General features: G+C 39.4%; 1 protein-coding gene across 1 annotated transcript in view; it reads right to left on the reverse strand.

The window, feature by feature from the left end:
- The window catches only part of TBL1XR1 (transducin beta like 1 X-linked receptor 1), a 152,949-nt gene that overhangs the window by 58,277 nt on the left and 70,338 nt on the right, over positions 1 to 24,334 (reverse strand). Inside the window, 1 exon segment of the mRNA XM_023760055.1 lies at positions 8,361 to 8,435. The gene's annotated coding sequence lies outside the window, so the exon portion shown is untranslated.

A 24,334-nucleotide genomic window follows, 5' to 3' on the forward strand; every position in this document is an offset into this window, starting at 1 on the left:
CAAAACTCATTAATATACTGTTAACCATATTCCTAAAATAGATTATCTTTAAAAACAAATTCTAATCACCCAATTTGGCTAACAATTCTAGCATAAAAATTAAGCAGACTTCCTTCTTTGAAAAATGAATACATCACACTAAAAAAATGTGTTCTAAGCCATTATTCATAACTGACAATTGGTCAATTAAAAGAATGGAAAGAGAATCTAGTAATTTTCTCTAATAGCATTTTCAAAACTTGTTCAAAATAAGCAACCCCAGGGAGTCCATCTCCCATTAATCATACTTGACTCTGAGCATACTCTAATTATGTATCCATTCCCTCAGAATTTATGTATTATAAATTATCTTAATGAGTCTTTGCTGTGTCACTTTGAGGTAATCAAATTATTATGTGGATATGTTTTGTCTTCTCACTTTTATTGTTTATATTCCTATATCTTTCTGCATCTAAACAGTTCAGAGCTCAGTGCACAGGCAGAAAAATGTCACTGATCAATTCAAACTATTTTCAAATTTAAAGAAATAATATCAAGTTTGATGAAACCATTAAATATTAAGAGGAATCTGCTTTAGAGAAATACTAACTACTGGTATATTTATAACATTTTATTATAAAAATGTACAGACATACAGAAAAAATGAAAAAACTGCAGAGCCACCACCAAGACTTTAAAATTAATATTACCTTGTATCTGTTTTCCCACATCTATTCACCGGTCTTAATTTTTGAAGCACTTTAAAAGAAGTTGCAGGCCTCAGTATAATTCCCCATATATTATTCTTCAGCTTGCCTATCATTAACTATAGCAAAGTAAAATGGTTTTTCTTTTAAAGAATTTACACAAACAATGAATACAGGTAGCTGTACCATTCAGTCAGCTTTGACTCGCATATGCTCTTCCTAAGAGAACACGGGACATTACCAGTGCCCTGGAAAGTTCCCACACGCCCTTTCCCAATTAGTTCCTGTCCCCAAAACTCAGGCATCCAGTTCTAAGCCATGACGACTACTTCTTTCCAACATAATTTAGTTCTGCTTCCTCCAGATGAAATTTGCATGTTTTTGTTTTTCGAACATCATATAAATGGAAATCATACATGAATGTCTTGTTTTATGTATGGCTACGTTCACTAAGCATGTTTCAAGGTTGCTATAGGCATCAATAAATAGTTTGTTCCTTTCAATTGCTCAGTAATATTCTGTTGTACAAAGACAGCACAGCTTGTTTATGTATTCTCATGTTGACAGACACCTGAACTGTTCTGAGGTGAGAAGTCGGCCCCATTTTGGCAGAGGTTATATAGGGTATTTGGTGCCCTACCTCTGTGGTTCTGGGATTTCCTCCCTCTTCCTCCTGCTGTCTCATTACTCTGCAGCTGCTGTGTAGTCTGATGACTGCCAACAAGCCAACAGGAACCTTCCCTCAGGCAAAACCATTAAGACAGGAAACTCACCCATGGCTAGTCCAGCGCCTACTTGTTTTTGTTTGTTTGACAGTGCCCTCATAATGTTTATTTCAATCATTATCCAGAGACTGTGGTCAGGGTGTGTGGAAGAATTTGTCTGATGAAAGCCAATTCTTCATTTTTTGAACTACACCTCCCTATTATTCCCTTGAACTCACTTGCTCAAGACTGTAATTGATATTCCTATTTTGGGGTTGTTGGCTTTTTTCCCTCTCAAAAGCTTGATTAAGCCAGCCGTTTCAATAAAAAAACAAACAAACTAAACCAGGAAAACAGGCCTTCGTCAGGTGGAGAGTATGAAAGCTGAAGGAGAGGATCCTGTACTCCTGCGTATGAACCAACGAAGTCCCAAGACACCTTGGGGTGTCTGCGTAGAACAGTGGTTCTCAACCTCGGCTGCACATTAGAATCACCTGGGAATCTTTTTAAAATCCTGATTTCTGGGCCTCATCCTCCAGAAATTCTGTTTCTTTGTTACTAATGTTGTGGCCCCAACCCATATCAAAGAAACAGAATTTCCGGAGGGTGAGGCCCAGAAATCAGGATTTTAAAAAGATTCCCAGGTGATTCTAATGTGCAGCCAAGGTTGAGAACCACTGATGTAGAACATACCCTAAGAAGCAAAGATCTGGAGAACTAAAGATATCAGCCACTGTTTGTGTCCCACACTAATCCTGAGTGATATATATGAGGAACAGACCCAAAGCAGCTCAGCAAAGGCCTGAAAAATGAACCAACAAACTTTGGAACCACTGGAGTAACAGAACTTGTAGTTTAAACCTAACCATACTGATCACCTGCTTTAATCAGAAGAAAAAAATAATAATCATGCTCCCAAGAGGATACAATAAAAAAATCACAACATACAAAGAATCAGGAAATTCTGAACAATTCTGAAAGAAAAAGGCAATTAACAGATACCAATTTTGATATGATCCAGAGATGAGAATGATCAAAGACATTCATTACGGCAGCTACTTTATCCACTCTCCACAAGATAAAGTACACACTGGAAAGTATAAAAAGAAATAAATGAAAACTTTATAAGTGAAAAATTGAGGGGAGAGGGAGAATGATTTTATAAGATAATAAATGTAGACAGAAGAGAGCCAACACTGAATAATTCATCTTTCTGAATAAGAGAATTCAAATATATGGGGGGAAAGTCTAGTTTTAAATTAAAAAAATTTTCCTGACAGTTTGCATCTTTAGTTCTTAACCGTAACAAAACCGTCCAGAACAGTGTTCGCCAACCTTTCGGATCTCACGGACCACTAGTGGTCCGCGGACCAGTGGTTGACGACCACGGCTCCAAAAGGTTTCCTTAAACCAGCAGTCATCAACCTTTCGGACCTCGCGGACCACTCAGCCACCGCTGGTCTAGAGATCTCTAACCAAGAGGCTTTAATCCTATTCTATGTCCTCCAGAGGTCCTGTGGAAGCTCATGATTAACCTTTGAAGAATATCCAGATTCTGTATAATTTGTATGACAGAATTCTTTTTAAGTGCTGGACTGCAAATGAGGAGATCTGGTTCAAGTCTTGGTCTGTAACTCTGACAAAGTATGTGATATGGCATCATTTCTCTAAGCCTTAGTATCTCCTTTGCAAAATGAGGGCCCATTCAATGAGTAATGTCAATTTAGCTGTAAAATGTAGTCCCATGATCTAATTTTAGGAACCCTCTGAGGGTCATTCTAGTTTCCCCAGATCTTAGCATTAGCCAGGTTTTCATTGTACTAATTACTTGTTTCTGGCAAATAAGCATAATATATAGGGCAGGTAGCTGAGACTAGCAAAGTTTAGAACAATAATGTCACAATGCAAGCCACAATGCAAATCATCTAAATGTTAAATTTTCTATAGATAAGAAAATTTAAAAAAGAAAAGATGGCGATTGAATTTAATAACAAATTTTTATTTAACCCATATATCAAAATATTTCTTATAATTCAAGATTTTAATCAAGATTTTACTTTTTAAAAATTATCTTCAGATTCCAGCATGCCATGTTATATTTGCTGCACATCTCAATTATGATTAGTCATATTTCCAGTGCTCAACAACTACATATGACTAGTGGCTACCACACTATAGATCACAGGTCTACATGCAGAGGAGAAGGGCCAGGGGAGGGGAGGCAACAGCAAACAAGGGCCACAGTGTCTCAATGAGTAATCTGCCATACACACACACACACACACACACACACACAAACACACCATATTGGTGGTGGTAATGAAGTCTGCCTTGTTACATGGCAGGGAGATAAGGACGCAGAAAGTCTGGTTTTGAAATAAATATCCATCTCTACTTTGGGTAGCACCTAAAAAATGGTAGATGTTATGTATCATTTCAAATTGATGTATTAACAAATATTTATTTTTTAGGAAAGTCACTGTCAAAAAGGCTCCTTCAGCCAAGACAATGAAGCATCCATAGGAACAAGAATAAAAACTACATGCAATAAACATCCAGTATTTAAATCCATAAGCTCACAATGACATCTTAAAATCCTCATTGGTCTACTTTTCCAGGATTCTAGGAAACAACCCAGTATTTTAAATTCATAATTAAAGGAAAGAATCAAGCATTTAGTATGCCTTTGCTGTGCCAACTGTGCCACCAGGGAATCGAATATCCAATGAGGGAAGTTTCTCTTTGTAGAAATATTACAGATAATAAAGACTTGATTCAATTAGGATGTCAACATTCTGTACACTCATGGAAATAATGGATCAAGGCAATGATCAGCAGTGGCCACCTAATATAACAATTAGAGACAACCAAATACTAGGTGATTCTTCAAGGAATTACATAGCACCACCCATGAAATATGATGCCCTCCAAATAAAGCAAAAAACCCTGAATCAGATTAAGCTTTTAGATCTAACTACCAATTTACCAAAATATACAAGGGAAAGAGGTATTTTACTACAGGAATGCAATTAATGAAACACAAAATGAGAAAACCTTATAGGTTTTTCCCATAAAAGGGAAAAATTAATAAAGTTAAAAGCATAAACTGTATATTCCAACCAAATACATGGATTTTGTTGTGATTCTGTAGAAACACTATTTATGAGCAGGTGAGGAAACAAACAAATGGTTAAATAATGATACTAAGAAATTACTGTCATCATCTCATACCAATTAGGAGGACCACTATCCAAAAAATAAAACAACCCACAGAAAATCCCAAGTATTGGAAGAATGCGGAGAAATCAGAACCCTTGTGTACTATTGTTAAGATTATAAAATGATGCAGCCACTTTGGAAAACAATATAAAGGTGCCTCAAAAAAATTAAAACTAGAACTACCACATAATACAGCAATCTTACTTCGGTTATATAGCCAAAAAGATCTGAAAGCAATATCTAAACGAGATATATGCACACCCATGTTCATCACAGCATTATTCACTATAGTCAAAGGTACAAGCACACAAATGCCCACTGCTGATGAATAAAGAAAATATGATACACACACACAATAGAATATTATTCAGCCTTTAAAAAGAAGAGAATCCGGTCACGTGCTATAACATGCATAAACCTATAGCACATTCTGCTTTAAATAAGCCAGTCACAAAAGAAACACACGTACTTATAAAAAGTAGCTAAAGTAGTCAAACTAGTGGAAACAAAAAGTAAACTTGTTGCTAATGGCTGGAGAAGAGAAAGAATTGGGAGCTGTGGTGCAATAGGTACAGAGTTTCAGTTTTGCAAAATGAAAAAGTTTGAAAGATCTGTTGTATAATAATGTGAATACAGTTAACACTGCATTTACTGCACACTTAAAATTGTTAAGATAAATTTTATGTTTTTACCACAATTTTTAAAAAGCATATTTAAATTCCTTTTCAAAAAAGAAAAAACTCAATTTTTAAAGTATGTAATGGCATCTTGGTATATATTTTTAAATAGTCCATATCTTCCATAGATACATAATAAAATATTCATGAATGAAATCATGTGCTATTAGTGTTGGCTTCAAAATAATCAGGTGTGTGTGTGCAAGGGGGGGGGGGGGGAGTTAATGGTAACAAAATGATTAAATGATCAGTAACAAAACTGATGAGTATTGCAGCTGGGAGTTTATTGTGCTATTCTCTCTAGTGTATATTTGAAATTTTTCACAATAAAAAGTTACAATAATAATACACATCTGTTGGCAATGGGTTCTATTAATGTAATAAGATAATTATAGAAAGTAGTATAAATCATTAATACAGGAAGGTAGCTATAAATCATCATGACTTAAGTTACAATTAGAGTTAAAATAACTTGTACCTAGGCAAGTGAAGAAAGAGACAAAAATGAATGTTATGAATCCCTCATGGTTATTATATCAAGAACAAAGTTGAGGGAGGGTGTGGGGGTGGTAGAGTTAACTGTTCCCACAAAGCATTCCTTTATGGCATGTTGAGAGAAGAAGAAGAAGAAAAAAAGATAAGATACTACACAACACAGGCATAACCCTGAACACTATGGCATTTTTCAGGTCCAGAGGAAAACCATCATTCGGGCCAATATCTATAAATTTACAAGCAAATGTGCAAATTTCATATGCAAATGTGTAGGATCGGCTTTTGTGTCCTCAGCTAGATTATAAGCAAATTTGTTGTAATTTTGCCCTTCATTTCTAATACACACTAACATACATAAACGTAAATTTCTGTGGTCGTGACTTAAAAATGATTTTCAATAAAATTGGCAAAGGTGAGATGATCTGATTTAAAATACAGTCTGAGAGTTGTTCCAAAAAGAAAAAAACAAAACAAAACACACAATACACATCCTGTGTGAGCAGCACATTTAAAACTTCACTTAAGAACAGGCACTTAGAAGAGACAGCCAGTTGCATAGGCACCTACATCTCAGAGTCCAAAAGCCTGCACAACTGATTCTCAAGGGAGACATGTCACAAATAGTTAAGACTCCAACAACCTACCTAGTAAACTAACAGGTTTCAAATGTGAACTTCACACAAAACGCCAAGGGCAGATAGTCCAAAATGCCAAAGATGATTTACCATGGAGCTGCTTCTTACAATAGAAACTCTATGGTGCTCCAGAGGAAATAGCAGATTTAATGATGGTTAATGAGTCACCCAACCACCCTAAAGAACCCAGCAAGTGTTTCATAAATTAATGATGAACCATGTATTCCTTCAAGTTAGGTAAAGACAGAAAAAGAAATTATGTTTTCCCCAACATTCTCCATTAACTGCTACGAGAGAGAGAGAGAGAGAGAGAGAGAGAGAGAGAGAGAGAGAGAGGGGGAGGGCTGGGGAGGGGAGGGACATAGTGGGAGAGAGAAGTCATTTTTAAGAATTCAAAAGATAGTTTAGACAAAGGAAATCCTCCTCTTATCAACACACTGACAAATCCATCTTTAAAATGAATCATCTCCTAGGAATATTTTCACAGATAACTTATCTCACCCTATTATCCTGGTTTCAGTTAATTTTTAATTTCATACTGATGCATCTACCATTTCCCACAAAATCCTATAAACCTTTATCAGTTTCCATAGCTCCCTGATTTAATGTTTAATGTAAACATTTAATAAAATGTTGTTAAAAATTTTGATGATGCACTATTTTGAAATGGAAGATACTGTTTAAGTAATTAATTCTTTAAAAACAAAAGGTAAAAATTAATTATCCCATTTATTGATCCCCAAATACACAGCAATACCATTTAGATAAGGAATTACTTTTTGTAAGGGAGAATCATTCTGAATTCTAATCAACAGTGATGAGATCATTCTGCCAACAGCTAGAAATTTAGTCCAATTCTATCATCAAATTTTATGAGTACTTGACAAAAGTCATCCAAGACACATGCAAGAAAGCAAGCAAATCCCAACTCCTACAGAGCCCAGTGGTCTTTCTGCTGTATAACACAGCTGACAGACTCTTATTCCACAAGGCTTCTGAGTGAAATTTTTAAATAGATAAAAATGGTTCTCCTGAAGATTATCCACTAGCTAACAGGTAGAATTTCAGCCATTTAATTATAAATATAGGGTGTCCCAAAAAATACATACACACTCTGAGTAATTATAAAGGCAGTGTTTATTAAAATACATTTCATTATCAAGTACTTTTTGGGGACCCCCTGTATTAGGATAAATGCAATATGCAAAATCAGGCTATTCTATAAGATGACAGACAAAAACACAAGTTATTACTGCCACTATAACTTAAGTTTACCATGGAAATTCTATTCCCAAAATAGTCTACTTGTTAAAATACAGTATTATCACAACATAATAATACTTTTCATCCTGATAACCATAACCAAGAAGTTATAAAACCTACAGATAATGGAAATCTTCAAAGTAAAGGTTTGCCTTTTTATTTTATACTAGAGGCCCGATGCATGAGAATTCATGCACTGGAGGGGGGGTCCCTCAGCCTGGCCTGCCCCCTCTCACAGTACGGGAGCCCTCAGGGACGGGAGGCGACCCGGCCATCAGGGGAAGGCAACGACCCCATCACACCTCTGCTGCTGCCACTGCCAGCAGCGCAAGCCTCGGCCGGCCCTGCATGGCTGGGGGCTGAGGGCGGGTCTGGCCGCATCACACGCCTGCCATCCCTCCAGCAGGGCTGAAAGGACTGGGGGACTCCGGCAGGGCTGAGGGGCTGGGCGCCGCCATATTTGTGATGTTCAATTTGCATATTCCCTCTTTATTAGATAGGATTAAGTTATCAAAAATACTTTAAGTGCTTTAAATTACATATTAAAAACATTTCTTTAGTTTGGGAACACAGGTATATTTTGTGAGATGTGAGAAACTTTCCTTAATAGATTGTTAAAAATAAGTGAATACTAAAAAGAGCATTAAAACACTCTACATTCAGAGTGGGAGCAATTCTTACCATTGGCAGTGCATTGATGTGGGGATGTACAACTGAATATCCGGTACCACCAATCACAAGTTGCTGTTGCTGATGCTGAGAAAAAGGAAAGTAAAATATTCAGTGTGCCCTAAAACAAATTCAGTTTAAAAGATTCCTCATGCCAAATTCTACATGCATGAAATAATCTTCATTTATGTCTTCAAGCTCTCCACCAATGACTATCTTTCTCCCCCTAAACAATTATAATCATAAACAATAGCATCAATTTCTGAATGCATAAGAAAGAGCAGGCAGTGAATCTGTATAACATTCCTAAGACTGGCACAATGAACAAAATGAGACTCGAGATGAATCTGCACAAACTGACCCACATTCAGCTCAATTCATGCAAATATTATTGTAAAAGGGCCCAACAGAGTATGCTAATAATCTACAATCACGAGCCATAAAGAATGGTACTAAACTTATATTCTATATATTGCTTAATAAAGAGAAATACATGATTGGTTTTGAAACAGTTTCTATCAAAACTTATTAAACTTTAATCTCTTCAGAGTTTACATCTTGTATAGTTTCCCAGTCTTCTCGATTGCTGAGTCCCAGCACATTATCTTCCATGAACCCTTTTTGTAAATACAAATCGTTTTTCACACCACCTGTCAGTGGTGACTCTTGGGAGAGACACTGGCCAGTGCAGGTTCTAGAGCAGAGCACAGTTTCCTGTGAGAGCACAAGCTGATGCCACAGAAAGCAATGTAGGAGCTTCACCTCATACACCTTACAGGTAAATTAAATCAACAAATACCAAAAAGATTATGCAGCAAATACACTGAATATGAATAACTCAGAATTTAATCCCTTGAAGTTTGTTCCCCTCAGATTTTATCTGTAATGGACTGGAACGCTCATTTGTGCTGATTGACAGCTCCATGGCTGTCTAAAACCTTAGTGCTACTATATAACTTAAGTTATAAGGAAATCTAGAAATTAAGAATTACAGAGGGTTATATCAACATATGCTATCCCACCAGCCTCTGGTGTTTCAAGAGAGAGGAATGAGCCCAAGGCTTTTTGGTATAAGACACTTGTGAGCTAGTTGGTAGATCCTTTCTACACCTATGGAAGAAATGTTCTATAGATATTATGATTGAGTCCAAACAATACTTAGATCACAGCTAGGCTCTGTTTACCTCAGGGTCATGTTATGAACATCCATTATTTCACTATGAATTTTTCATGAACCTTTGAGCTGTAAGCCATATAGGGTGACCTGTTATCCCCAAATCGGCAGAGTATCCTTATCAGAAAAGAAGTTTGGGCATACATCCATTCTATTTATTTATAAACTAGAGATCCGATGCACGAAATCCATGCAAGGGGCTCGGCCCCCGCCGCCGGGGCGGCCGCCTCTGCCTCTGCCTCGGCCCCTGCCGCCGCGGCTTTGTCCGGAAGGTCATCCAGAAGGACGTCCGGTCTAATTAGCATATTACACTTTTATTACTATAGATAATTAACATGTGCTACTGAATTATGTACACTGTAAAACACACAAAACCATTTTTTAAAGGAGATTATTTACAATGCTGTAGTATTGTTTAAAACATTCTAGTTTAATTTTTAAATCTTTTAATCACGATGATTTTATATCATTATTAACTAATATCTCAAGGCACATTTTACTCTTAGAGCAAGGCTTGTCAATACCAATACTGAATGTACGCCTATGTGTCAAATAGCTTTCTTGATACGGTAATCTCAATTTTTCAGCCATCTTCTCCAATGATTAGATCATGGCAGGGGAAAGCTCATTTTAGTAGTTTGTATCAGCTCTACCATTTTCTTGTTTCCTATTCTTTTTCTTTTTCTTTTTTTAAATATATTTCTATTGATTTTAGAGAAAGAGAAAGGGAGAGGGAAAAGATAGAAACATCAATGTGAGAGGAACACTGATCGACTGCCCCCGACACGCCCTCTACCTGGGATCTAGCCAGCAATCCAAGCATATGCCCTGACCTGGAATCAAACCAGTGACTTCTTGGTGCACGAGTCAATGCTCAATTCACTGAGAATCACACCAGCCAGGCTTGTTTCCTACTCTTACTAATGTTTCTTATACTCAGTTTCTTTGCAGAAATCTTTTAAGTTATTAGGTTTTTGTGGAGTCTGGTTTAAATTACATAATGTAATCCATAAATCTACATACTCAAACACAAGCAAACTGACAGTAGCAATCTCAAATACATGGCAAATCTCAGAAATGGAATGAATGAATGGGAGTGCCACTGTTACTTTGTGGAAACCCCCTACTCTTCTGAAAACCATTACGTACATATGTTATACATGACTCTGATATCACATCCAAATAGGGGTATAAATTTGAACCCCTACATTAAATATAAATAATTTTCCAATCTAAAATGAACATAAATGGACTAATAGAGCACTGTATCCCAATGGATACTTGTTTTTACTACTGGGACATGTACACACACAACACACAAACATACACATCTACCTTTGGAAAATACTAATTAGATCATTCCAGCTATTAGTCTTTTTCCTCCTCTTCCTGGATCTCGTCTCTTTTCTGTTATTAGTGAGTCTCTCATCACTCTCATATGCCTCGAATTTCAGTTTCTCTAATTATCTTTTCTCTACCTTGTTTTCTTCATTCATTCATTTAATTTTACCTATTAGACTATTGTCCTTAAGGGAAAAAATCACAATAGTGACTTAATAAATATTTAAGTCTACGATTTGAAGATTGTATTACTCCGTGGGAAATAATGAGTCAATAGGCCTGCCCATTTGCACATACATACAACCTGAAAAAGTGAGGAATTTCTAAAAAACATAAACATATACAGGGCTCTATTTTGGATTCTATATTAGATGTTTTCCTAGCCGACTCATTTACCTAGGCTCCAGGCCATTGTGCTGTGCATTTATAAAAACAACACACAATTCTTCATCTTATAAGATAAACACCCAAATTTTAAGATATAATTATGCCTTTTACAAAAATCTAAGGTGTATTTAAGGTAACCTGACAGAATGTATATTAAAACTATCTGTATTAAAGTCATTCAAGTTGTCCAAAAAACAAAATCATGTGTATCGTTTACATCTGCCTTTTTAATCTCACTTGCTGAATCTCCTCTATTTTCACCTTTATCAGATTGTCCTCTCTCTCTGTTCTCTGCACTCTGGCTGCCATGACATTGCTCATTCCTTCGCCAGAAATGTGCTTTAACTTTGGTTCTGCCTCTCAAGATTCAGCCCAAATCAGCTTCCTCCTTGGCTGTACACTACTTTCTGGAGAAAGAAATCTGCACCTCTCTTACCACAACTTTGTAGTGCCTTATTCTGTCATTAAGCATCCCCTTATCAGACTTCTGGAGACAGAGATTGATCGCTCATCTTGTTGACCCACCACAGAACTAAGAATAGTGCCCTGAACAGACATAGTTCTTAAGATATATGTATGTATTCATTATGTGTAATGTTATAACATCTCTATGTGTAAAACTAAGCGCATACATAATCTATATCTATCTATCTATCTATCTATAAAGGCTAAGTGTCCATCTGTCTGTCCGACTGGTAGCTATGATGTGCACTGACCACCAAGGGGCAGACGCTCAATGCAGGAGCTGCCATGACGCCCACTGGCCATTTAAAAATAAACGGCACCACGGACCTGGTGCCAACAAACCAACACTTGGCTTCCCACAAGTGGGACACAGGCCCCGCCACCACCACAGAGCGACACCCCACCCCATGGTACAAAATGAGGCCCACAGCCCAGCCCAAAAGAAACCGTCACTATGGGCACCAGGTAATGATGTTACATAGCAATGCCTGGCTTCCTCTCCTTAGCAACTAGCCTCCTTGGAATTTCTTCAGCCCATGAACCAGACTTGCTTTATAGCCAGGTTCAAACATTTTACAGTTTAACCAAATGTCTGTTAAGCGTTTTCCCATGCCTCATCTCATTTGATCCTCACAGAAGTCTTGGAGTAGGTAGAGAGGAGACTTGGTAGAATCCTATTGCCTTTTCATTAGCCGGAAAACAGAGATTTAGAAAGTTTAGAAACTTGAACCAACTGGAAAAAAGTAAGAAATGTGGAACTTGAAAATGACTTCAGGTTTTCTCACTGCACAGAATATAGTCAAACACTGCTACAGTTAAATATTTTACCCTTTGTTCTCCCTGAGTGACCTATAATAATATTCTGCTTCATGTTGATATTTACTGCTGTGTTGCTGACAATTACCTGAAAGAGAAGTTGGGGTGTTTCACTGGGCTGGAAAAAGTTTAGCTAAAAATCAGAAAGCAGGTCTAATTAAGCAAGTTTATTCTGTATATATAAAAGGCTAAGTTGACTCGTGCATGCATGATACATATAAAGCTCTTGCTGGTGCCAATAGCACACATGTGTTTCGATCTGTCATTATCGATTGTGAATTTGGTTGACACATCTATTATAGAGAAAGGGCGAATAGTGATATTAAAATATTTCTTCTAATTAATTTCCTTTCAGTGTGAACGAATCCATGCACCAGAACACTAATATCCTATCTAATAGAGAGGGGATATGCTAATTGACCCTCACGCCATCACAAAGATGACGGTACCCACAGCCAATAAGGAGGGAATATGCTAATTGCTGCCCCACCCTCAAAGGTGGCAGTGCCTACAGCCAATGAGGGAATATGCCAATTGACTGCCCCGCCCTCAAGATGGCAGTGCCCACAGCCAATAGAGGGAATATGCTAATTGCTGCCCCGCCCTCAAAGGTGGCAGAACCTACAGCCAATAAGGAGGGAATATGCTAATTGACTGACACGCCCTCAAAGATGGCGGCACCCACACCACAAGATGGCGGCGCCCATCCCCTCAGCTCCGCTGGGGCAGTAGGCGCATGGCAAGGCCAGGCCCGCGTGCCTGCTTCCAGAGACCCCCAGTCCCCTTAGCCCCCCAGGGCCGGCCGTAGGCAAGGCAAGCCTCGGATGTCGGCTGCCCAGCCATCTAGGGCCGGCCGTTGGCGCAGGCAAGCCTCGGGTGAGGCTCAGGTAACCAGGGGCAGCCGAGGCTTGTGCTGCCGGCAGTGGCAGCAGCAGAGGTGTGATGGGGCGTCGCCTTCCCCTGATCGCTGGGTCGCCTCCCGACCCTGAGGGCTCCCGGACTGTGAGAGGGGTCAGGCCGGGTTGAGGGGACCCACCCTCTCCAGTGCATGAATTTTCATGCACCGGGCCTCTAATATGTATATAAAAGCCCAGCGACCAGAACGGCGGAATGACCAGAATGACCGGTCACTATGATGCGCACTGCGGCGGCCAACCGGCCCAAGCTGGGCCCCGATCGACCCCCCCCCCAACTGCCCGTAGCCCCACCCCCTAGATGTCCCCACCCCCAGTCAGGCCCCTCCACCCCAATCAGGGGTGGCGCCAGCCAGCAAACCTCCCGCATCCGCTACCCCCTTGCCAGCCCAGCCCCTATCGGCCCCCATCGGGGCGGGCTGGCCGGACCCCACCCGTGCACAAATTCGTGCACCAAGCCTCTAGTTGAAAATAAAACATAGTAGAGACTGGATTATAGCAAACGAATCATATTGGTTAGGAAGAACTACTCAACTTTTTGTTTGTTGTAGAAATGCTTAGGAAAGCCTGGCTATACCAATACTTATAGGAAGTAACCAATAAAGGCTAACCTTCTGCCACTAAAAAGAAAAAACAAAACAAAAAACAAATTCATGAGCATATAACCATATAAAATCAGCATAAAACAACTATTTTGTTCTACATACACTATACCTATTTGTTTTACTTTTTGTACTGAAATTAATGTTTGTAGGCTTTGGTTTTACTTCTAAGCAAAAAGTTTTGCTTTCAGAACATTTTACCTAAAATGACATTAATTTTGGAAAAGGCTTTCAAATAGACACTGCTGACTCAGCAGACATCTTTCAAAATCTTCCATCTACATATAATTAGGATTTTTTAATATGCAAAACTTCTATAAAATAGTTCGACAGTATATTTTGACTGATCTTTAAAAATACTACCGTAAAGACTTTAGAAGTAAATTTATTTGACTCATAGATCTCTTTGAAAAGGTAATGGATTACAGATCCTTTTCGTAAGAAAAAATACATATTGCGGCATAATCTAATCTAGAATCTAGTGGTCAATAACAAATTCAAGAAAGTGTACTTGATATCCTTAAGAAATAAAAGGTACAAACGAATTATATAAATTGGGGAAATCATCCCAAGAATTAAGAGAAAAAAATGATCTTGCCATAATTAACGTGCTTCGAAAGTTTCTTATTAAATGAACTTGGGGGCAAAAAAACAAAAAGGTCACATAAAAAGTCCAAAATAAATTGCTTAGCACAAGATTGCTTAATACAATAAACAAATAGTGATTACCTTCAACTGAAACAACTAAGAGAAGGATATATTTGTACACTGAAATTTCAACTAAATCTTCTCAATTGCACTGATCCATTTAACAAAAGACTTACTAATTGCCTTCTTCAACTGGGCAATATCTAATATCATACTAAGCATTCATCAAAGCCTCTAAAACATTATAGCCTGTGCTCTCCTCATCCCATTCTCAATCACACACCTACAAAATATTCTAGACAGCCAGTGGAAAAGGGGAAGGAGCTGTACAGAAGGGATATCTTAAAGAAACTGACAGAGAGATCAGATCAGATTCAAAGGCCCAGTAGTCAGACCAAACACAAGTTCACCATCATTTGCTATGATTTTCACTTTCCTTTGTTATTTAAGTGACTTAGGGAAAATGGATTCAAGAGTTGTATATTATGATCCCAATTTTCTAATCTATATATAAAACGCCAGCGACCAGAACATCTTAACAACTGAACGACCGGCTGCTATGACGCCCACTGCAGCCAGAAAACTACCGGATCAGGGGGTGAGCCAGCTGGCCAATGTCCCGCGGCCCCTCCCCGCAGCTGGCCCTGCTCCCAATGGGCCCTCACCACCCTGATCAGCCCGCAGCCCCTCACCCCCTCCAGCCTTGCCCCTGATTGCCCCCCCCAACCCAATAGGGGGCAGGCCAGCCGGCCAACCTCCTGCAGCCCCTCCCCATGGCCAGCCCCGACCCCAATCACCCCCCTCCCACACCCCAATCAGGGGTGGGGCCCACCGGCCAATTGCCCCCTGACCCCTCCCCACAGCCGGCCTGACCCCAATTGGGACCCGGTCGTCCAGCCAACCTCCCGCTGTCTCCTCCTCCCGACAGGCCCGGCCCCAATCCGCCTTGATTGGAGCCAGGCCAGCTGGACCCCACCCATGCACGAATTCATGCAATGGGCCTCTAATTGGATATAAGAGCACAAATCCACATAAAAAAACAATTTAAACATACATTTTAAAAAATAAATGAAATCAATATGCATTGATGTCTAATCATACAATTATTACTTCAGCTGAGTTAGTTTCATTGGTAGCATCACCTGTAGTTGGATTTTATATTAGATTTATATAAAAAAAATAGATTGTGGAGGAATAACACAAAAAAGTACTAGTACTCAAAAATGTTCCTGTCCAAGAATTAGCAATGCAATGAAAAACAATAAAACCACAAATTCTCTTATACTAAGACACAAAGTTTTTAAAATTAAAGTTTGGTTTGGGCAGTTTTAAGTATTATTAAAAATTAAATTGATTTTTTAGGCACTAACATCTACCAATCAAAAGTTTCTAGTTCACTAACTTTCAATGATAGATAACTGAGCATGGAGAAAAGGCTTAGACTCACATGTTAGTTGTGATATTAGACAGGTGATATAAAAGTGTTTGACTAAGCACACACTGTTGTCAGTTACTTTGAAAAAAAAGTGGTACATCAACAATGTGTAACTGTAACTAGTTTCTTTTTCTCATCCAAAAAACTGTTACTAAATTAATGGTGGGACTTATAATTTATTATGCCTTAGAAATATGACAGATATGACATTGTTTTCTTAACACAAAGCTGATGGCAGCTAAACATTTATAAAAGCGATTTGGGAGGAAGAAACAAGTAGACGGGTGAGGGGAGGTAGTAGGAATAGTATAAGGATGTAGGACATTATAGGATAAAACAAATCAAACTTTGCCTTTTCCAAATTTGCTTAACACTACATAGGCAGTACCTTGGCACTTAAGTTTTAAGAAAAAACTGACATAATTCCCAAATCTTTTTAGGTTTTCTCACTCTTCCCAAGGGCTAAACATTTGATTCAAGATATCGGCTATTCAAGAACTTGGAACAGTTAATTAGGCTAGGACAAGACAGAAATCATTCTGCTGAACAATACTAGTACACTCCCAGCAGGAACAAAAACAGTTCTTGCAGGGATGATGGGTCTTTGGTTAACTGTGCCCTACAGAAATCCCTTCCCAGATTCTAACCTAGCCGTGACACTCAGATTTAATCAGTCTAGGGTAGAATCTGTACATTGGTTGCATTTTAAAGCTCCCCCATGAGATTCCAATGGGGGTTGGGAACCACTGGAATATGTGGCAGGAAAAGGAAGAATAGGGAATTTTACTAGTCAGATTCTAATTATTATTCTTGTGGGGTGAGGAAGCCCAAAAGAATCACTTCTTTCAAATATCAGCATTGCAAAGTGAGTGCTTCTCAGAATTAGAGTGGGAAACATACTGTACCAAGCAAATTAAATGCTATTAATTTGATTTTAAGATTAGCAATAAGAAACAAAAGATAAACTCAATCCCCCTCCCCAAAAATGAATTAGAAAAGGTAATAATGAGGACATAAGATCACAAAATCATAATAAAAGAGCACAAAAGGGGCATTACTGGTACCTACATTTAGATAAGAGACACATAAAGACCAAATGAGACTGAACTCTGTATGACAACACTCCAAGTAGTAAGTAGAAATGATAGGAAGATTTTTTTTCTATTCGATATAATGAAAAACTGTTATGCAAATCAATGGAAATATTTAAACAAAACCCAGATCTATATCATTCACTGAGAAAGGTATTACAGTGGAATATACAGGGCTGTGTATGTGCCCTGTCTGATTCCTTCCATCGGCGTTCCAGTGTGCCATCGCGATAGGGCCACCAGTAGCACCTATGGCACTTTTGTGCGAAGTGGACTCCAGTAAGACACATTAGGAAAAAAGAGAAGCCACGTTACAGTACTGGGGGTTCAGAGCCTGAACTGTGCAGCAACACAGCTGGGATTTCACTCACAACCAAGATCTAACACTAAAGTTACCTCTCTGTGCCTCAGTTCTTCCATCTGTAAAATAAATTGTGATGAGAGCTGAATTTATGAAGTGCTAAACATTGCCTGGCATAGGATTCTAATGCGATCATTTAAAAATAATACACAGAAGTGAAAAGGAGCCCTTTCCTGTGAGAAGACACAGTCCACTACCAGGGCAATGGCTTGGTGGACAGAGGGTGGTCTGGATGTTAGCACTGCTTGTCTCTGGCTGTGCACTTCTGTACAAGACACAAACTGCCCATTAATATTCTGCTGAGCTGTGTGCTACTATGACTATAGTGTCCAGTCTTACTTTGTCTTTTGGGAGTTTACATAATAGCATAACTACTCAAAGAAAAGATTAATCACTGATACTACTTTTAAACTATAACATATTTGGAGTGTGCCCAAACATGGCAGTGTAACAATGACCACACCTGACCTCTCACTGAAGCAGAGAGCCTGTCAATTACACTGAAAAACTGTCTACTGAAAAACTTCAATATTTCTCTGCCATCTTCAACTTTCACTTTGTATTAGAAAAGGATAAGCTTAATTTTTTTTAAACACTAAGAACATACCAGCAGATGATTAATAAAATGAAAATCGTCATTCAGAAGTATTTAGGACACAAAGAGAAAAAAACATATTTACATTAAAGTAGGTGTTGAGTTCAGAATTTTAAATGTTATTATTTCTATCTACTAGTGAAAGATTCAAACAAGACACTCTTATGTGTCTTTAAAAAGAGTATTTATTTACAGATTTTAACATGAAAAAACTAAAAACTGGTTGCTTTGACTTCATATTTTTAAAACTGGTATAATTTAGTGCCAACAAATGCTTTACCTGCAGTAAGTTCAAAAAAATTTCTCATTTAACTACCATGTTTGCTGTCAAAAATACATACTCTTTTAAGAAATCAGAGATAGCCTGTCTTTTAACATAATTCATTCTAAGTATATAAGAAAATGACATATTCATAATTATTTTTAAAAATGCCAAATTCTCACTTGATGTTGGTCTGCCAAATTGTTGTGTTCTTTTTTTAAGATATACACTGAGTGGCCAGGTTATTATGACCGGCCAGATTATTATGACCACCCCATCAGTACTTTGTTGGGCCACCTTTTGCCTTCAATACTGCGGCGATTCTTCTTGGCATTGACTCCACAAGATGTTGAAAGGTGATGAGAGGAATCTGACACCATGCCTGATGTCCAGTTCTGTGAGATTTGATGGTTGTGGAACCAGATGCCTGATGGCTCTTTTAACTTTGTCCCACAAATGCTCAATTAGATTGAGATCTGGTGATTGTGGGGGCCACCTAAGCAAGGTAAAGTCTCCCTTGTGTTCTTGAAACCACTGCTGCACAATATGAGCACCGTAGCATGGTGCATTGTCTTATTGGAAGAAGCCATCTCCATTGGGATAAGCCATCAACATGATAGGATGAACTTGAACAGCAACGATACTTAGGTATGTTGTGCTATTCAGAATTTATAATGATCTGGCCCTCTAGCAACTTCACCGCGAAATTATAGCTAATTTGCCTACAAATGTCAGGTGGTCATAGTAATCTGGCCACTCAGTGTATATTTTATTGATTTCAGAGAGGAAGGGAGAGGGAGATATAGAAACATCAATGATGAGAGAAAATCATTGATCAGCTGCCTCCTGCACGCCCTTTCCTACTGGGGATCAAGCCTGCAGCCCAGGCATGTGCCCTCACCAGGAATCGAACCGTGACCTCCTGGTTCATAGATTGATGCTCAACCACTGAGCCCCAATGGTTGGGCTGCCAAATTGTTTACAATTTAGCTTTTTCACCAAATTTAAAATGAAACATTTAAACCAGCAAATACAAGTTGTGTGGTCTGCCTGATTCACTCAGGACACACAAACACAGGGGGACAGAGGCTCATGCTCGCACCCCCATCCCTGTTTCAGGGGTCATGAAAAGAAAGATAACCTTTCTTAAGTAATGATTTACTTCAATACAAAACACTACTCCTCTCTGTGCCCACCACCCAAATTATAATAAAGCACTGACTGAGCGCAGATGAACCCTACTACTCCATCCCACTTTTCAGCCATCGCTTATGCAATGATCTAGGAATTGGCAAACTATGGCCAGGAAGTATTTTTGGTTTTGCAGGCCATATGGTCTCTGTTGCAGGTACTCAACTCTGCTATTGTGGTGCAAAGCAACCAGAGACAATACATAAATGAATGTATATTACTGTTTCAAATAAAACTTTATTCACAAACTTACACAAAAGGGAAACAGGCAATACTTCCTTGGCCATGAAGTAATTCCCAAGACCTCCCAATCTTCTACAGATCCAGGGGGAAACTTTTAGGTTAAATGAGATAAAGATATATATATATATACATCTTTTTTAAGTAACAGACTAAGTTTAAAAAAAAAAAGTATTCAAGCATTCTCTACTAAAACTATATACCCATTCTATGGGAAGAAAATTATTCTTATGTGGTACTATATAAAACAATGAGGTTCTATCAAAAAAAGAGCATTAAAACTTAAGTATTTCTCTGCCATTTTCAGACACTTAAAAGACAGTGGAGCCCTGGCCGGTTTGGCTTGGTGGACAGAGCGTTGGCCTGGGGACCAAAGGGTCTCAGGTTCAATTCCAGTCAAGGGCACATGCCTGGGTTGCAGGCCTGATCCCCAGTGGGGGGCATGCAGGAGGCAGCCAATCAGTGATTCTCTCTCTACCTCTCCCTTCCTCTCTGAATCAATAAAAATATGTTTTAAAAAGATAGACAGTGGAAGTAAACAGAACAAAGGATTTCTACCCTCCCTCATCAAAAACTCATCTCTGTCATGCCATACCCATATAACCACAAGGAAGCACTCAGTGTCCTCCTCTCTGCAGAGATGGCATATTACAGCAGTTCTCAACCTGTGGGTCGCGACCCCTTTGGCGGTCGAACGACCCTTTCACAGGGGTCGCCTAAGACCATCCTGCATATCAGATATTTACATTAAGATTCATAACAGTAGCAAAATTACAGTTATGAAGTAGCAATGAAAATAATTTTATGGTTGGGTCACAACATGAGGAACTGTATTTAAAGGGCCAGAAGGTTGAGAACCACTGGCATATTAGATGGCTCGACAACATGAATACACAGTCTGGCTATTTTTTTAAAAATCTGTGATGTAAAAATAAGAGCAGCAACCCTATGAAATCCCTAAAGATGTTTTCTCACAGAATACCAATAAATACCAGCTAATTATAACCGCTTATATGGCTTAAAAGGGAACAAAAGTGTAAAAAATAGACTAATATTAAAAAAATAAAAGAATTGCCCTAGCCAGTATGGCCCAGTGGATAGAGCGTCACCCTGAGGACTGAAGGGTCCCGGGTTTGATTCTGATCAAGGGCATATGCATGAGTTGCAGGCTCAGTCCCCAGTAAAGGGTGTGCAGGAGGCAGCCGATCAATGATTCTCTCTCATCATTAATGTTTCTCTCTCTCTCCCTCTCTCTGAAATCAATGAAAACATATTTTAAATAAATAAATAATGTTCTAAGCAAAAAACTGTTTACGACTTACCATGAAATGATAAAAATAGCAATGGGAACTATTAAAAAACAAAACAAAACAAAACAAAAAAACAGACAACCAACAAAGACAGAAAACAACGAAGGCACAGAATAGCATGGTCCTGGGAATGAATCCTCTTGGCCAGAGCAAATGAAGTAACAAAAACTGCTGGCCATAAATTTTGCCAGTACCTGCCAATGTTCACCAAATAGTGGGTGAAAAGAAATGAAAGTAATTATGCATATTTTAAACTAAGAGAAAATGAGCTTATCTTTTAGCTCTCTGATATGATTGATGACCACTGGACACAAAATCACTTCCATAATGTAAACTAAAGTGTTTAACTGCAAAAGATGTTTTCACATTTTCTAACAATCCTAAATCATAATATTACTCACAGATAAATCTGGGAATGAACACGTTAATTATGTATTAGTAATTAACTTTTAAAACAAACTCATAAACCTATAGACAAAATTACAGATCAAACAAAATGTTAATTTTCTTATCTTTTCTAAGTTCTCTAATATCAAAACAACCAAAGAATCCACCCACAACAAAGGACCTGCCTACTACAAGTGAACTCTCTGCATAAGCTATGCATTAACTACTCAAGAAAATGCCAACCTAGGTAGGAGAAAGCCAGATTCTTCTTCAGGAGACCAGGAAGCAATGTAATCTAAAGCCTGCTTTTATCTCAAAGCCAAGTTAACATAGTAGGGTTTTTCTTTTTTCTTTGACTGTAGTATTTATCCTGCAACAAACAGAACTGTGAAGAGAAAGGAGATAGAAGAGAAGAGGAAGATAGAAAAAAAGGGAAAATGTTTTATTAACCTCTCTATTAAACATTGTTAATACTACAAGTTAGCCCCTTACCAACAGAACAAAATTTACTAAAATATCCTATATAATAAAAGCCTAATATGCAAATCAACCAAACAGCAGAATGACCAGTTGCTATGACATGCACTGACCACCAGGGGGCAGACGCTCAATGCAGGAGCTGCCCTTAGCCCACAGGCCCTAGGCCAGCCAACATGGGTGCCAGCAGGGGCCCCCCGATCGCCCCACTGGTCGCCCCGCAGAGGGAGGCGACCGTTGGTGGTGGCGGGGGGCAGGGCTGGCAAGTGGGCAGTGCCAGGCTGGCCAAGGTGAATGCCAGCGGGAGCCGCCTGATTGCCTCGCCGGTCGCTCCACAGATTGGCCCTGATCACCAGAGACTCTACCTGTGCACGAATTTCGTGCACTGGGCCTCTAGTATCTATAATAAAAGGGTAATATGCTAGTTAGTCCGATGTTCTTCCTTCCGGACAAAGCCGCAGTGGCAGTGGGGGCCAAGGCCCTTGCAAGAATTTCGTGCATCAGGCCTCTAGTCAGTAAATAAAGACCCTTGCCTTCCCAGTTTAAATTCCAGGAGAATTTAGAATTAGGTTGCACACAGTTGGTGACAACTGCTATTAAAAAATGTAAAGGTCTGAGTAGGGGGAGGGGACTCCAGAGTGGAGGAGGGAAGGAGGAGTGGTACCTACAGGCTGTAGTAGTAAGTAGAATGCTTAGAACTGGTTTGTATTTCAACAGGAGAGCTGGCAAGATATCAGGAAGCTATTGCATATTCTCTGTTCTGTATGTATGCAGGCAGTCATGGGTGCAGATGTGCCTTATCTTGAGGTTGTCATTTAAGTGTTAGTACCTAGAACATTCACATTCACAAAATAGGTCACTTATGTTTCAATTACTCCAATTTTTTCTCTGAAAGATCTGTTCTTGCCTATATCCTATCCTGTAATAAAAGACAAAAAGGGTAATTAACCGTACCTCCGCTACGCTTCCCATTGGCTAATCAGGGTGATATGCAAATTAACTACCAACAAAGATGGTGGCTAACCGCCAACAAAGATGGCGGTTAATTTGCATACATAGGCACAATGAGGGAGGCGAAAGGAGAAGGACGAAGAAGCCGCCTGCTGCTGACGGTGATCGGAAACCCAGGCGGCAGGCAAGAGCCGGGTGGCAGGGCAAAGGCGGAGAAACCGGGCCGCCTTTGCCCTGCGAGAACTATGCAGCTGGGAGAGGGGCGTGGGGCTGCTGGGAGCAGGGCGGGAACTTCCCGGGGTTTGCATCATGCAGCCAAGAGCGAGGCGCGAACTATGCAGCCAGGAGAGGGGCACCTGGCCGCTGGGAACTGGGCGGGAACTTCCCTGGGTGGGCATCAGGCAGCCGGGAGCCGGGCCGCAACTTCTGCTGCATTGCCATGGCAATGCGGCAGAAGTTCCTGCCCTGTAGCTGCTTGCTCATTCACTTACTCACTCATTCATTCACTCATTCACTCACTCATTATTCACTCACTCACTCAGCAAACCCTCTCAGGTCCCTGGCACCAGGCCAGGCACTGAAGTTGAAGCAGGATAAGACAGAGCTATGTCCTCAAGATGTTAGTAATTCAATAGGGCGAAGCAGGCACATGAACGAGGCAGTTGTACGCATAGATGCACTGTACTGGGTTCGGTGAGGGCTGTAACTAACGCTGACTTTGTTCTCTTGATAAAATGGGGCCTCAGGAGACAGGCCGCCCCAAGCCTGTAGGCCTGTGCCTATACCAGGAGTGGCGGGGTGTCGGAACATGACAGAGGGTGCAGGTCAGGCTGAGGGGTCTGGCCCCACCCCTCACCCCCCCCCACCCCCGAGTGCACAAATTTTTGTGCACCGGGCTACTAGTATCTTATAAGTAGCCTAGAAAACCCATTGTGATGATCTGAAGGTTAAAGTTTTGTTTTGTTTTTTAAAGCAGTCTGGTTTATAAAAAAAATTGAGTAACAGAGGTTAAATATTCTTACCAGAAGTAATTAACTATTAAACTCTGCATTGCTTGTGCATTCAGTATCATTTAAAACTCACAACAAGCTTGTACAGTAGGTATTATTGCCTCTATTTAAAAACAAGTTAACAAAGTCTCAAAGACGTTCTAGACTCAAAGCAATAGCTGATAAAGGGCAGAAAAGTGGCCATCAGGTGCCAAATTCTTAACCACTCCCCTCTAGGTCTTCTGAATCTCTCTTCAAAGTCTTTGTTTCCAAAAGAGTTTTCTTATTCCAACATGATAAAGAATTTTTAAAGCAAGTATCACTTTACTTAGGAGAAAGAGATGTGTATC

Source organism: Myotis lucifugus, unplaced genomic scaffold (assembly GCF_000147115.1).
Source record: "Myotis lucifugus unplaced genomic scaffold, Myoluc2.0 scaffold_170, whole genome shotgun sequence".
Taxonomy (NCBI): Eukaryota; Metazoa; Chordata; class Mammalia; order Chiroptera; family Vespertilionidae; genus Myotis; species Myotis lucifugus.